This window comes from Ammospiza nelsoni, chromosome 4, assembly GCF_027579445.1.
Source record: "Ammospiza nelsoni isolate bAmmNel1 chromosome 4, bAmmNel1.pri, whole genome shotgun sequence".
NCBI classification, from domain to species: domain Eukaryota; kingdom Metazoa; phylum Chordata; class Aves; order Passeriformes; family Passerellidae; genus Ammospiza; species Ammospiza nelsoni.
This window is the reverse complement of record NC_080636.1, coordinates 66,459,195-66,475,951: the sequence shown is the minus strand read 5'-3', so window position 1 is coordinate 66,475,951 and position 16,757 is coordinate 66,459,195. Positions and strand designations below refer to the sequence as shown.

The 16,757-nt window shown below is 44.2% G+C and overlaps 1 long non-coding RNA gene across 1 annotated transcript; it reads right to left on the bottom strand.

Annotated features, from left to right (window-relative positions):
• Positions 1-222: 222 nt before the first annotated feature.
• On the bottom strand, positions 223-10,245 carry LOC132072882 (uncharacterized). The gene is made up of 3 exons (XR_009418422.1): positions 10,201-10,245; positions 597-672; positions 223-481 (listed from the first exon to the last, which is right to left on the bottom strand). It is a non-coding gene; the product is annotated as an uncharacterized LOC132072882 (long non-coding RNA).
• Positions 10,246-16,757: the final 6,512 nt, after the last annotated feature.

The following is a 16,757-nucleotide window of genomic DNA, read 5'->3' as shown; positions in this document are numbered from 1 at the left end:
AGCCTGCCTGAGACCATGTGGTGTAATTACGTCTGTGTTGTTCTTGAGGACATCTTTGATGGCCAGAGCATGGCCACAGGTCCATGTGCAACACTGGACCTCTACCACAACCCTGGGCAGCGGCAGCCCACAAAGGCAGGGGAGAGGACACTGGAGAGGCTCCTCTGCCTCTGGCCACCCAAACAGAGGTGAAAGGTGCCCTCCTGGAGGCCATGGTGGTGTGTGGAGCACATCAGGCTGTCTGCTACATAGTCCCACCAGGGATTTCAGCCACCAAAGACAACTCGGAAGAGCTATAAACATTTTGCTCAACAACTAACTCTATTTTTTCAAATTTCACTTACCAGCCTCTGTGAAAAGGCATCTCAATAGCTGCAGTATTTCCAACTTTCCCAGCTAAGCTTCTTTTAAAGTGCAGTTATGGGGATTTTTTGGCATTACAGACTGGAAGGCGCAGGCAGCAGGTTGGTGTTCTCCAGACCTACATGCTCACAGACCATTCCCTGTAAATCATTGCTCCCCCCGGCGCACCCACCACAGACCCCTGAGTCGCGGGGGGGTCGTGCCCCAGCCACCCGCTCCCCTCTTGGTTTTACCTTGGGTCACCCGTATTTCACCGGAGAGGTCAGAGTGTGGCAGCACCGCCGCGGCTGAGGGAGGGAGCACACGGACCTTTTGAAGAGATGATAAGAGAGAGCACCGCAATTAGGCGTTTGTGTTTCTCAGGCAAATTTGCATTTTAAATTACATTTTGGCATAATTGTGTTTCTTCTTTCTTTTCACTCCGACTTCTGTCTAACTTTTATTATTTCCCAAGGATGGTTTGAAATGCTGTATAAGACCACAATTAAAAAAAAGAAGAAACTATTTTGTATCAATTTATTTTTCTTCCTCAAAATATTCCTTTGAGATTAACCATTTTGAGGGGGACAGGAAAGTCAACTGAGATGAGGAAAAGCAAAATAAGCATCATCCTGAGGAAGAAGCTGTGGGTTCTGGCTCGTTATCCCAAGTTCAGCAGAAAGCAAGGGGGGCTTCAGCAAATATTTCACCACAGCCACCTTGCGGCCCAGCAGACACCCTGACCCCACCATGGGGAATAATCCCAATTACCAGCCCTTTCACTCCAGAAGTTCATGGCTTGGCCCTGAATGCTAAATCTAATTATCTCTAGGTGCCATTATGGAAAGATACCTTGACAGCTCTGCTGTCAGGACAGATTAACCCACAGCCACAGACCCCTGCATCCCCTCCATGCTGCTGCTGATTGTGTGAAAAGTCAAACAGCAGCAGTGTGGCTGATCTGTTGCTCTCATTTCCCATCCCTCCCTCACAGCCCCTTTCCACTCACCAAATACCCAGGGCTGCCCTTGAACTGGGAGCAGGAGGCTTGGCCCCTGACAGGGCTATAAACATGCTGACCCCCACAGCTGGCTGTCCATGCCATGGGAAAGATGTGGGAGTTAAGAGAATCACCTCAGTTTCCTCAATACACCAAAAAAGGATATCTAGATCTCTCCAGCATGCTCTGAAGGGCAAAGAAAAGCCAGTCAAGATGCACTTCAATCCATAATAAAACAACACTGCTGCTATTGTCAGGCCTCTGAATGGAGCTGTGAAGGTTAGATGGGCCTGCGTTATATTTAATGCTGTCAAATGCTGCTGGAACACAAAGTCTGGTTTGTGTTATTGCTGCACTCCCTGCCTGCAAGGCTCTCCTGCAGTCTGAAAGAACCTCCAGCACGTAATGGGCTCATTTTTTCATAATTGCAGAATTCTAGTCAAGAAAATGATGGGGACTTTGTATTTGAATGTCACCTCCAATATGTCATGTTAATTTTCTTTTTTTAAGACCCTCATCTGGATGCTAATGCCAGATGATTATGTTGGTATATGAAACCAATGAAAGCAGGGCTAAGTAAAAGGCCACCAATTCATATCCCATCAGGACAGTGGTCATGGGTTTATTGGCACAGTGGTCCCAATTTTGATCTGAGTTAAGCTGATATAAATTAAAATTTTAAAAAAATTGATGGCTGGTGGGGGAAGGTCCATGGCTGGCATTAATCTGCACATCTCCTCCAAAAGCAGTGCTTCTGCAGAAACTGACCCTGAGTGGATATGTCCATCCAAGCCAGCCAGGCCACACAGGACATCCCAGGGGCTGTTGTTAAAGCAAGGGTGAATGCTGCTTTCAGCCTTGTTTGCAGAGCTTTTCTTTGTAAGCTACTTTAGCTGTTTTATACACACTGTGTTTCTGACAGAAGGGGAAGCAAAATTAGGTTTTCCTCCCTCTTCCCCCATCCTCCAGCCCATGCAGCAGTTTCACTATGTCTAGATTTTGCCTATAAAAAACTCTACTTCTGGGGTTTGGTTTTTTGGGGTCAGTTTTTTTTGGGAGGGGGGAGTTTTTTCAGTCTTTTAAGGGAGGGGAAAGAAACAACTCAATAAATCAGTACTCTATCTTACTGCATTGGATTAAGACAATATCCTTAGGATACCACTATTAATTAATGATCCAATCCTTATAGCTCCTCCACAGTAGGATATAAGTTGGCAGAACAGAGAAGCTCCAGATGGAGGAAAACTTCTGCATCAGATAAGGCTTTATGAGTGACAAGTCCCTGCCACTCATGTTTAGGGACACAGACATAAGCCGCTTGTTATACTTCAAATCAGCTAAAAATACCCTAAATAGAAACATTTTTCTTCTCAAAACCACCTGTTACATCAGAGGCATTCAGAACATTCTGATTTGTGTGTAGGAAGCACCTTGTTTTTTACTAATGAAAGAAAAAATTTAGAGCAGTAAAAAATAAGAGGGGAAAAGGATGAACTGCAGCCACAGCCCAGCTTCAAATGCATCCCGCTAAAAGTTCACGGAATAAAAACTTACACAGAACTAGCAGACCACCTGCAAGCCCCTACTGGGTGAAATTAAAACTGATTGACTCATCTTTTTTCTTTTTTTCCTGCAAAAGCTGGAATTTATTCTCACTTTTTCGGAGAAAGCAGCTCATGTGGGTTTGATGCCAAGTGCACTGTAATAATCTCAGCCTTAATCCAGAAGCCATAGGCAGGAGCACAGAGCTCTTTACAAGAGCTCCAGTTCATGGGCAGGAGATCTCTAAGCCAGCACCTGAAAGGCTCCTTGAATGAGTAAAATTGTCTGCAAAACCTTTCCAAAAGAACTGTTTTTAGCAGATTAAAACGAGGGCAGTAAAATGCAAGACAGACTGTGACCAGCAATCCATTCCCACATGAGCTGTAGCAGCCAAGCCACCGCTCTGGCCCTTGCTTCAGTATCAGAGGGACATGCACAGCTGGTCCTGCTCCTTTCAGCTGTTCAAACATTTTGGACTTTTTCTGCATAAGAGGGGCCCTGGGTGAGCCAGGATCTCAGCTTACACACACAGGTCTAGAATTCACATGCACTGACCCCCCAACAGTGAGTCAAACCCAAATCCCCCAAGTCGCATCTCCTGTTCCCAGCTCCCACAATCCCAGTTTACTTAGGCTGTAGTAACCACTTAAACCCTCTCCTTAAAATTACATAATCTTCTGTGTTACTGAAGTGGCTTTTTTAAACTGATGAAGATTAAGTATTTCATTTTGCCTCTTAAAATCTGTGCTCTGTATCATCTCATGGTTTTAAAATGCCTGGTAGGATTAAATTCAAGACTTCTCCATTAGGACCACTAAAGCTTTTCCAATTTGAATCTGCAGTTTTTTTGATAAGACAAGAGGATACCATATTAATCACTGGAGTCTGTTATTTTTAAACAGTGCCCCCCACCCCATCTTCAGAAAAGAAAGGATAATTTGAATTTTAGATTTTAAACACTGATCTCACTTGATACTCCTTCTATAGTGATGTTATGCTTGCTGTCTAATTAGAAGAGATAGATTAAGTGATAGATTTATCATCTACCTTGGAAATTATCATAGCCATTATTATAATAGTAATGTCTACATCCTGCAGGATCCAAAAGTGCTTAACCAGATAAAGAAATCCTGTTTCCATTGCACACATGTAACAGCACTAGCATCTGGAACATCTCCAGGCTAAAAAAAACAAATTCAGCCAGGATTCCATCTAGTGTGTATTTGTGCTAGGTGTAAAATACATCTGAGGGGTCCTCACTCTTTTGAGTTTTCAGTGTAATTCATAAGTTTAGAAATAAATGTGTACAGAAGAAACTGTAGCAATCCAACCTCTACAAAGAAAAAGAAAATTAAAAAATAACTTTGCTTGAGATGGGTTTAGATAATTTAGGTGCCCAAACACAGAGCCAGACTCTAACATTTCTGCTTTAGATGTTGTGGAAGTCTGTATGCATGTCTTTAAAAAAAGCAGTGCTCCTCAAGCATCTTCTGGAGAGACAGAAGTATTTCAGCCATGGCAGAAATGATGGATAGATATCAGAAAAAGGTTCTTCACCCAGAGGGTGGCTGGGTGGTCACACAGCATGAAGCCTGTTTAAGAGGCATTTGGACAACACACTCAGGCCCATGGCGTGACTCTTGGGGATGTTCCTGTGCAGAGCCAGCAGCTGGAACCAATAATCCCTGTGGGTCACTTCAGCTCATTCCATGATGTTGGTGTCCTTCATACACCAAAGCCCAAATGGGGCTTTACCAAAAGTAATAGCAGATAAACACTCATGTGCCCAAAGGTTCTGGGTGAGTATAGCCTGTAAAGCAAAGAGAAGGCAGTGCTGGTAGCTACTGTGGCAAGGAAAGGGCCCTGCAAGGGTTTCTCACTAACCTCATCATTGCTGATCCTTCAGGCCACAACACAGCTGCAGAAATACACCACCTCTGCCTGCTGGTTTGCTTTTCAAAGCCTGCATTCCCATATCATTTCCAAAGATAATTTCAAAGACTCCTTAACTCAGCAACTATAAAGCCCCACACCTTTAGAGCAACAAACCTCAATAACACCAGGCAGGAAGACAACACAGGCAGGGTGAGGTTAACAGGGCAAGTCCAGGCTGCCTTCACGAGGCTGAGACAGCTCTCCACCAGCAGAGCAATGCCTAAAAACTACTGGCTGCACCTGGAAGGTGGGTGCTCAACAGGTGTCTGTTGTAAAGAAGAGGGAGAACCTAAATGTTGCACTTAATCCTCTTAATTCAGAGGAACGTGACAGAGAAGGTGGTTTTTAGTCAAGCATGTAAATCAGGGCAGTCTGCTGTTATAGCTGGCTTTATAGAATCATGTGCTAAAATCAGTAATTCTTCCTGGCCAGGAGGAAGATTATCATCTGTTGTAAATTGTCATACTTCAAAATAGCACATTAATTGCTGTGATAATTTACACCAGCTGAGAATCTCCCCTGGGGACTGTGTTTATTACTCAGCTTTGTGTCTCAGACAATAGCAGTCCCTATCAGGGATGGGGTCCTGTGGTACTTTCATCGTACTCATAATAATGGAAAGAGATAGAAACCTTCTGTCTTTCCATTTTGGGAAACTAATGCAACAACTGAATTGGATTTAATTGCATAACAGTGGAAGTGAAGCCTGGAAGCACTGATGGAAATCACCTTTGAGGGTTTTCTTCCCCTTCCCCCCCCCCAGTTACCTTTTACTAGATGATCATCCACATATTTATAACACTGAAGAAAACACACACTTTGTTTCAGGGCATAAATAGTCAAGCTACATTTTTCCTTTACAAAATCAATTTAAAATGCATGTAGGGAGCAGATGAGGAGGGTGCATTGGGGTCAAACTGCTCAGCATTTGAATTTACCCAAATAAAGAGTGAAAACATTTTTGATGCTTCCTTGAAATATGACCTGTCAGTTGTGTTCAACTTGAAAAGGTCTTTCAAAGCTAAAAGTAGTTGAGTGGGTAGGGCTAGCAACACCCTGGCAAAGTTACTTTGGCTTTTCTTTTAAAGGCAGAGCCCTGTGAAACATTATTAATGCAGTAAATGTTTTACAGAAAAAAAATTTGCAACCCAAATAACCAACCTATGCTGATACCCCAAGAAAAATGCCTTGGTGTGGGTTGCTGGGCTGCCTCTCCATGCATCCTTCCCTCCCTGCAACGTTCCCTGGGTCCCACACTTGGCCTCACAGCAGCCAGGGGCAGGACCAGCTCAAGGAGAGATGCTGGCAGGGCTGGCAACTCCCACAGACCCCCTTCATGTCCCAGGCAGCGGCTGCCCCGGGCTTTTAATCACACAAAGGTTTTCTGTAACCAGTTCTCCTGAAGCTGGAGAACACTGGAAGATCTGCAGGAGCTTTTTGTTCACTGCATGGCCCCTTTCCCCCTCTCCTAATGCAAACAGGCTCTTAACGATCTAAACAGCAGCTCAGAAATGTTTAGAGCAAATGCATTCCCAGTGGCTGGCAGAGCTGTCACTGCCTGCCAGGCAGCTGTGGGGAGCAGGGAAAGGAGCCAGGGGGGCTCCCAAGGATGGCCAGCACCTCTAGCTTTTAAAGATTTCCAGCTTTTCTGGAGCGATGGAGCTGCTTTTCCTCTGACCCATGCAGGCTGGGCTTGGTCAGCCTGCAACCTCGCATGCTGGCAAGCAGCCCCCTCCAGAGACAGACCTTCCACCTGTGTTGCTCGCTCCCATTTCCGCCACACTCCTGGATCTCAAGAGCAAAAACTGCTGCCTAGTGAAGTGGTGCTACTCAGCTTCAGCACAGTATTTGGACACAGCCCCAGTTCTGTCACCAATCTAAACTCTGATGTCTGTGTTTGGAATAAAACTTTGTTGCATGAAATTTGAAAAAAAAATTCAGAGGAAGTTTAAGGCATGCTATAAAATACCTGATATCAAGATAAACTCCTTCCAAATTCAGAAGGACAGTAGCAGCCATAATTTGGCTCACCCTCAGTTCCCTTCACTGCCATGGTAAAAAGCCTTCCCCACCCCCCAGCATGTGGAAGATTTGTTCTTGAGGCAGGCTGGGGTAGAGGACCCCACGGGGCAGTGTTCACTATTCCCATCTCTGTAAAAAACATCATCTCACTTGGAAAACACACTGCAAGGGACCTTTGCTTTTAAAAAATTCAAGGCAAACAAATTAGCCAGCACCCCTAAACGGGCAATCATCTCCAGAGACACCAACTACCCAGAATGGCTGATGTAAAGTCACTTTTTAAATAGAAATGAATATTCATGGGAAGCAACACATTACATTCAACCACTTGCTTTAGAGCAAGCAATTCTGTAAATCCTGATCTCATTCCTGTGATGATGATCTTGCACTGCAGGTGACAAGGACTAAGTTGCCCTGTGCCTTCATTTCCAGGATAATCAGGTAATTATTAGAAGTTTCACTTACAGTTTTCAGAGCAGCCCAGCCTGACAAGAAAACTGGAAATAGTGGTGACATTCCAAAGTTTAAAACCTCTGATTTCCAATACCATCTGCACCAGCTGGTATGATCAACTTCCCTAGTAAACGGCTGAGTTGTTCAGAAATAACATTTTGGAGCAAGGGAGTAGGGAAAATAGTAAGGCATGAAATAGATTTCACTCCCAGGAGCCACACCATGGGGTAAAGACAGCACTTCACTCAAAAATATGCCTGTTAGGGATCCTCTGCCCCCCCTTGCACCAGCACAGGCTCTTCTAGTTAATCCAAGTGACAAGAAGGGGCAGTTTCATCTCTTCTCCCTCAGTGCAGCACCACCAGTGCCCATGGTGCTTTGCTATTAGAAATGGCAGATCCTGGATCCCAATGGAGCAGGTACCACCCATTTTCACTGCTGGAGCAAGGAGGGTTGAGGCTGATGAGTGATGAAAAGGGCAGGAAAAGCATCACCACCTCTCCCCTGGCCACTTCCAGCTTAACAGGAGCTGCGGGAGCAGCCATTCCCTCAGGTTTGTACATGCCTAGTAACTAGCAGGCTGTGGTACTCAGCAAATTGTTGGTCTCAGGCTTTTTACTCGTGGTTGCTGAAGCACAAACATCATTCCCTGTGAAAGCAGTTGATTTTTGTCTCAACCTGTTGGTTCAGGTTTGTACTCCTGGCACTGCCTTAGCAAAGAGCTAGGACGGAAAAGGCTATTAAGCTGCAGAGGCCTTTGATCTGCTCTATTATGTTTTACGAGGCTTTAGAGCTGGACAGAAGTTGGGGCCTGCACCTCTCATCATCTTGGGAGGTAGAGCAGCAACAAATGCAGCAGGACAAGCTCCCCCAGCCCATCCTGTGGGCATCCTTCAGTGTCCTTGAGTTTGTTGTAGAATGCACTATGGTCAACCTGGGGACACAGAGTGGGAATTAGCTCTGGGAAAGCAGGGCAGATGATGACTCTACTCCATCCCAGCAATGCAGCATTTCTGGCAGGACACTCTCATCCCCTCCACAGAGGAAGCTTTTGGAGGCTGCAAGGGAAGGAAGAGCAGGATGAGGCAGCAGGGCTGCCAACAAACCTGCCTCTGACTGACTGTTTCTTTGCTTGGGTGGACTTTGCCACCACATGACTTGTCTTGAAGCTTGGTTAAAAGACATCATATCTGACTTTGCCCACATGTAGCCCATTCATCTCATGGGGCTGATGACACACTTTAATGTAAATTGAGTTAGGTATTCTTAATACATGGCAGGGTTTCATTCTGTGTGCACCTCTAAAGCACAAACCTCCTCAAGAAAACTTACTTGCTATTAGCAGAAAGTATTTTCAAGAGACTGCGTGGCAAAGAAAAAAAATAACAAAGGCATCTTCAAAATGGCCCTGGCTACTGGGACAGCTTTATGTGCACTTTAGAAAACAAGACCTCCTGTAGGCCAGGAGAAATCATTTGGTGAGCACATTGCAACAAAGAGGTCAGAGAACGTGGCTCTTTTCCCTCCCTTTTGTTTGAAACAACAACAAAAGCAGCTGCTGTTTTTCTCCCACACTGGCTGTGGTGTGCTCAGCCCATGGGCATATTCCAGAGCTGCAGAGGATCCCACCAGGGCCCGTGGGAAACCAGAGCTCTGCACCTCTGTGAGCCAGTGCCAGAACAACCAGCCTGATGCACACAGCACCATGTTAGAGGCTGCTCCTCAAAGTCTGGGACTAAGGGATGGGGTTGTCTGCTGCAGGGACCATAAAGTCACAATGAGTTTGGAATGTATTATAGTGGCCTTATTAAAAAAAAAAACACCTCCACTTTTCTGTACAGGAAAGACAAGGCAAGTTCTCTCTGCCCCAGGGAGATGCTTACACAGAGAAAACTCAGTCTCTAATGTAACATGTTCACAGAGTTAAAGAGAGTTCTGTAGCATGCGAAAATACCCCAACTATGGTTATGTTATAAACACCTGGAAAAGCAGATTAGATCAGTCTGTTAAAATGCTCAAATAACACCCCAGGTTATTTCTAGGGCAATTACAATTTCCTGCAGCAGCTCATTAATGGAGATGTCAGTGACACTTCACTGGCATGTCTTGCAACAGTTCTTGGTGACCCTCACTGCCCTTTCTCACATCAGTCTTTGCAACAGCAGCAAGTTTGCACTGAAGCATCCACTCCCCTACTTTAGATTCCACAAAATAACAGGAGCATTTGAAAAAGGCCTGAGTTCTCTCTTATTTAACAGTCTCATGCTAACATTATTGAGGATGACTCTCACTCAGACTGTAAACTAAAGCAATAAGATGTGAGGTTTAGCAGGGGCAAAGCATGTCCTACAAACAATAAAAATCCCAGGCAGTTGTCAATTGAACCAAGAAAAAAAAAAATCCCTTGCAGACATTAAGCATACTTGTCCTGCCTGATCAAAAAGTCTTACTGATGTTGGAAAGGGAAAACATCCTGTGGCTGTACCTGCCCTGGCTGATTTCCCTGGCAGGGAAATCCTCTGCATGTGCCTAAGCTGCCCATCCTCAGAAAGGCAGCACAGGTGCCTGTCTGCAGTCAGCCCTGCTCCCCATGCACTGCAGCGCCTTGAGGACAATGTCCCCTGCCCACCCACTCCTTTGTGGCCTCATTTCCCATGCTGGAGAAAACCAGAGCAGCACCCAGCTCAACAACCCTACCCATGCCCAGCACTCAGCTCAAGTCTCCCAGCACCCCAGTGGAAAACTCCTACTCTAGTGTTGGCCTGAAGTACTCATTTGTCTTCTTCCTATTTAATAAGGCAAAGGACATACTCCCAGACTGAAGGGCACTGATGTTTGTTGTCTTATATACCAAGAGTTTTCTTATCATTATAGTGCAAGGATTCCATGTCACCAGGGCTTCATACCTCCTCGATTTCTTGCAGGCTGCTCCTCTGAGCACTGAATCTTCCTCATCCTTACAATAGTCATCTGACTCCTGATCCTACCAATCCACTCTTTTATACTATTGTTCTTATTGGCTACAGGTGTGGCCTGTTGAGATCAGGCCTGCTTCTAATCTTTAGTAATTGGTCCAGCTGCAGCTCGTTGGGGGATAAGATGACATTCTATACCACCTTCTTTACCCACACTGTATCCCCCTACAGATGTTGAAAGCCTTGCCATACATCCTGGGAAGGAGAGCTGAACTCTCCCCATTTTCCATCTGAATTGCATCCACTAGAGCCATCTCTGCTGCCTCAGAGGTGGGGGTGAGAGGTACTGCTTCTTGTTTCTGCTTGGTGTCAGTGAAAAGAAAATTCTCATACAAAAAAGATAACATTTCCCCATGTACAAATAAATACTTGCCTGAAGTCTCCGGGTAAGATACATTTGTGGAAGTCTTTCCAGTGAATGTAGAAATTTGTTAAACATTTCCATCTGCTGAGGAGTCTGGCCATCAATTTGTCCTTCTAAATTCTTAAGTGCCATTAGTCTTCCAACATTGAAAAATGGGAAATTTTATTTGTGGGAATATCCAAACCAATAAATATTGCGCAGACATCACATATGCACATGGGGAGGGGGGAGGAGAAGAGGGTGGGAGGTAATGCACAGGCTTGCTCTTGCCAATTAGTTTAGTACTCCTAAACCCCAATGAGGGGTTTAAGAGTACTCACAAAGTCGTCATGAAAATGGCCTTTTAGGCAGGCTGATATCACCCTGATGTTTTTAATTACAATGACTCTGGGACTAATTTCTCGGCTTATCTGCCACTGCCCTCCAGCACTGGTTCCTGTTGATTGAATCTGCCTCACTATCAGAGTACAACTTCGGCTGGAGAGATTCAGTTTCCTGGTGATTGGGTGTTAAGGCTTCATTGCATTTCCAGATAAGTTAGCACAGACAAGGGAGAGCAGGTCCATAGCATGCTACCTCCTTTGTCCTGATGTATGCTCAGAGGGTGTTCCTGTCCCTCTCTCCACATAAGTAGCCCTATGTGTCCTCATGAGCCAGAAGTCAGTGGAGATGGATTCCAGAGGGGACGAGGACCCACAGCTATGTTGGGGTAAATATCATGTTGAAAGGTAAGAAGATCATTAAACACAAGTTCCTCTGCCCTCAGTGGCAGAAATAGCTCATCCCACAAGCCCCTCTCCTTTCCACAGACAGAAACCTCACAGGGATATGTGAGATCCCGCAGTCTCAGACCAAGCATGTCATGCCACTCCAGCCAGTGAAGGCATCACCATTGGACTCGGCAGGGTGGGAGAAGGTTTAGGGACTGAGGCCCCAGCTCCAAACTGGAACACAACAGCTGTACCAACACAGCCTGGTGCGAAAGCAAAAGCAACATGAATCACTGGCAGCCCAGTGTCCTAGCAGTGGCCAACAAGCAGTAGTTTTTCTTCAAATCCCTCAGAGATTCTCCAAGTTTCAGAGCGCTTTAAAAAGCCCTTATGAGTGTAGAGCAGGATTTGAGCTTATTAAATTAAGTGCAATTCATTTTTTGTAAATCTCTGGGAGGATTTCACATCAAAGCCTGGTCTTGAGAGATATTTTCAGTCATTAATTTTCATTGCTTTCACTGGGGAGGTGTATACTGCATACAGCTTAAACTGTTTCTCTGAGCCCCTTTAAGAAAGCTACATGGAAGAAGAGCCTCTCCTGACCACAGGTGACCCCTAATTTGATGCTCCTATTACATGCGATCTGAAGCAGTCTGTATCTCTGTTTTGGTCCAAGAAGCCCCTTTTCAGGGCAACACTATTAGTTTTTATGAACTTCTCTTTACATATTTAAAGTGACTGTAGCTCCACTAATGGCTATAATTGTTGCAGACACCCATTAATTTTGATTTATTAACTTATTCAATATCCCATATTGTAGTCTTGCCCACACTGTAAGTAATTTACTGTTTTAATATTGTGGGTCAATACTAATCATATAATCTGTAAGTTGTTTAATTAATAACAATTAGCACCTCCCATCAAGAGCTCATTTTCCTGAATGAGCACTGTTAATGTAATTTTTCAGAATCATTACCTGTACCCACTCCCAAGTGACTATTCAACATGTTTCACCAGTAAAGACACTTAAAGCAGCTACAGTAGCTTGTCTTATTCCATGATTTTACCAAGAACCTTGTCATATTTACTTTTCTTAAAGCCTTGGCCTTCCAGCTGAGTAACATCATGTGCACCTCATTTTCAATGTAATAAAAAAGTATTGATACAGCATATGAGTGTAGGAAAAGAGCTTACCAACATAAACAGCAGCTCAAAAACCAAAGGGTAAATAAGAACTAAAATGGCCTCTCCACAGATGTGTGTGAGTGTATACTCCTTTCCTTCTTATGATTTTAAGCTGACTTCTGTTTTTTTTCTGAGCCTGCCATTATTTTTTAGTATCAGCCACTGGCATTACTGTGGTGTTTAACAAGGAATGCATGGGTATAACAGTATTCAAGTCCCTTTCATAAAAGTCTCTCCAACCCCTCTATGATGTGGCCACTTAGTCTTACATGTCAGCAACAAACACAGAAATTAATATTCAAATTAGTCAATATCTATTTGTGGACCAAATACTCATCTTCCATTAGTTTTTCACCAGGGGAAAAAAAAATCTAGTTTCTGAATTCAAACTGAATTAAACCCCCCAAAACCTTCACATTAATATGCAGTGGCTTGCCTGGTGACATTGCAAAGGCAATGAACTGTCATGCATCAAAAGACATGGATTGGTCACACTCATTTTAGCTTAGGAGCTAAGCAGGAATGGAAAACAACTAACACGCAGTGTGTTGGAGATAGGAAAGTGTGTTGGCCAATCCTGGCAGCACATCCTTTGAAAATGCTGAAAGCTCACATAGGTTTGAAAGAGGCTTAGATGAGCTCCTACCAAAGAAATCCCTCCAGCACCATTATGGAAAACCTTCACTGGGGAAGCTTTTGCTGGAAAACCCCACTGTAGCTCTGCTTTACCCCGGGTGCCCACCAGGGCTTTGGCCAGAGGACAAAACACAGCCAGAGGCTGCTATACCCCACCTATTGCTGGGTGTGACTCCTCACCAGCAGTGGGAGTCATTTAAAATCCCGCATGGCTTTTAAATCCAGAAGTGAAGGCAAGGGATCAAAAATCCTGTCAGAGGATGCTGCCTGAAGGGCTCTGAAATGCACTGCTAGCACAAAACACCCCAGCACCAATGGAAGCAAAATAAAAGACAAAATATACACACAGCAAATTTATACTACACGATCATAACCCAAATGATTGTTTCTCATCAGGCTTCCTACACGATTTCACTATGAAGAAGGTATCTGCTAGGTGCAACCAGCTTAAGTCACTTGCAAACCACATATCACTTTTTTTCCCACATTAGTATAAACCCAGACTTTCCATGTGGTCAACAGAAATGCACACACAGGACAGCAGCTCTCGTGCTCTCACTACCTCCTGAACCACGTCAGGAAATGTGGTTAACCCCACGCGAAGTACGGCAACGCTAGCAGTGACACACCAAACAATGCGACATGGGAAAAAAAAATCAATGTTACTATTTTTACACAAATAAAGTAATGCAAAGAGAGGTGAATGACACCTTGAATAGAATGGGGAACCCCACAACAGACCTGAGCCAGGTTCTTTATCCATTCTTCTTCTCTGTGGTTCCTGGCATGGGATGGTCACCACTCTGCACCACATCCTCACCTTTCCTCCCTTGAAACTGGCTCTGTTGTGGTAGGTGCCCATTCCAAGTTTGTCCTTTCCCAAAGGAAAGGGAGGCAAGGGAACAATTAATACAAATACAAAGTTCAGAAAAATACCAGACATGGGGGTTAACATGTCAAATGCTGTCAAAGAGATATTTACCCCAACATAGCTGGAAAATGTGTTGCAATGCAATCCTTGACAGTCACTTTATCTTAATCTTCTATGTTAAAAATTAAAGACTGTATTAACACAATGTCAGACTAACTTAATAGTACTCTTTTATCAAGTTGATATGATGGTAGCTAATTATTAAATGAGTTAATGTATGTCTTGTTATTTAATCTTCCATGACTGATGGAGACTCTGTCAAATACTTATTAGACACTCATTCCCTCTACACCTAGCTGACACTAACATAGCCCACAATGAAACACCCATGCTCCCTCACTGCCAGGCACAATCACAACACTACCCAATGAGCCCAGTAGATATTCCTTGGTCCAAAATGGGAGCCTCATTCTCCATGTGCCTTATACTGACATTTCTTTATCTGGTTCAACATCAGCCTTTTCATTAAAGGTGGTGGCAGTAACTCAGATACAGACAAGATGCTTAAGAAACTCTAGGCATCATCAGGCTCTAGAAACTTCACCAGAACATCCTTGAAGCTTCATTGCAAGAAGCTGAGCTGGAATCCATTCAGATGTGGCTTTTGGTCACAGCACTGCCAAGGGAGATGTTTCCTTTGACCACAACAGGTCTTTCACTGCCAAAGGATGAATGTCCTTCATCAGCAGGAAGTTGCCACAAGGTACTGCTCAGAGCAAGCAAATTTCTTCCCCATTCCTGGAAGTGTTGAAGTTCATGTTGGACAAGGTGTTGAGCAACCTGGAAGGTCTCTCTGCCCATGACAGAGAGGAGGGTTGGAACAGGGGAATCTTCACATTCACTTCCAACCCAAACTGTTCTATGATTCTTGGGCGACACTCTCATTGCTTTTCTGCATTGCCATTCTGTCCATCCAGCAGGAGCATTCAGCTGGATGCAAAAAAAAAACAGAAGGAAGCCACCTACCTACTCTCTTCACACAGACCCACTGGCCACTCCTTTTGGGGTTAGGGTCAAACAGAGCCTCGAAGTAGGAGTGGAGAATGCTGTTGTACTGGAACAAGGCTACTGCTCTTGGGACCAGAAAGAGTGGAGAAGAGGAGGAGGAGCAAGATTCAAAGCTCAACATACCTAGTTTGCTTTAGGTCTTCTCAAATTGCTGCTCTTTCACCACTAAAAGAACAATTGCCAGTCAAACTGACAAGCAACCTAATATTGCATTCACTTCAGACATCAAAAAATACATCCTTCCTTAGCAGGAACTTCTCACAATCACCTAAAGCCAACAACAGAGTGGGGCAATTTCAGACAGGCAAGCACTTTCTGAGCACCTGCATGAGCCATCCTGCTAACAGCCCAGCCTGCCCCCTCACTTTGGCTTAGTTTCAGGGAGCTGAAGGTGAGATAGCAAAAGCTTGGCTTCATCACTCCCTGATGGAGCTGGCTTCAGCTCATGTCCACTTTCAAACCTCCTGGCCAGGGCAGTGTGTCTGCAAGCAGCCCTGAAGTTCTGATGGAGTGTGAGCTTACAAATGGGATTTAGCAAAGCGCCTCTGAGTCTGTTCATACCTCTGGAAAACATCCCAGTGGGCTTTCAGAGGAATCTGAATGCTAGGAAAATGAATGCTTTGAGTTATTCACACACTACTCTCACTTCTCTGGAGAAGTTTTCATAACTTCTAGCAGGCTTAGGACAAATCTTCACCTGGGATTTTGGTTTCTGTATTGTAAGGTGGCCTTGCAACATGCCAGGGCATTTTGAAGTTCTTGCTACTGGGAAAAATCAAGAGTGAAGCAACTGGGTATTTTATTTTATTTGCTGACTTACTTGGAGGAAAGGGCAGAAGTCAGAAAGTATAATATTAAATCCTGTCATAACTTCAGCTCATATACAGTCTCAGGAAAAGGCTTAGTGCTAAAAATGGAAGAAAGTTGTTTGTCTGCTCATAAACAAGTCAATTGAAAATAGATTAAAATATAGACTGTATCAGAAGAGCTTCCCACCTGCCTATGAACGCCTAAGGGAAATTACCTGAAAATGCAGAAACTGTTATATAGATCAAACAAAAGCACTTATCTATAATTACTGGACTTATCTGTTTGTCCCGGGACTAGCAGCAACAGCTCCCATTGTCAGGAATAAATATGGTGCTGTGATTTGTATTCTCTTCTTCTATCTCTTCCACCAAGATCACTCAGAAAGGATTCAGTTTATCAAAAAAAAAAAAAAAAAGTTTCCTCAACTTCACTAAATAAAGGCAGATTGAAGAGACTTGGCCAGATAAATGAGGGAGGGAAAGAGAGCAAGAAGAATAGCCAAAAGCTCTTTAGAGTGGATTTTCTTTCCTTTTAATAACTTTAGAGGTGGACCTGCTAGTATCTCAAAGACTTTGGAAAGTCACCTGGGAAACTCCTCACATTTCTGCTATGTCCTGGCTCTCATCCTACTTATTCAATAAATAATTCTTAAAGTTTTAAGTATTCACAGAGGAAACTTCCTGTTGCTTACACTGAACAGGCTCCTGCCAACTTGACAAGCCAACACCGCATGGATGATACCGAAGCCAAAGGACAATTATCCGGTTTATATGAAGCTGAAGGAAGTGAGTGCCCTGCTGGTTTGTAATCATTTGCTGTTGGCCAGCAGCCACAGGGACTTGTC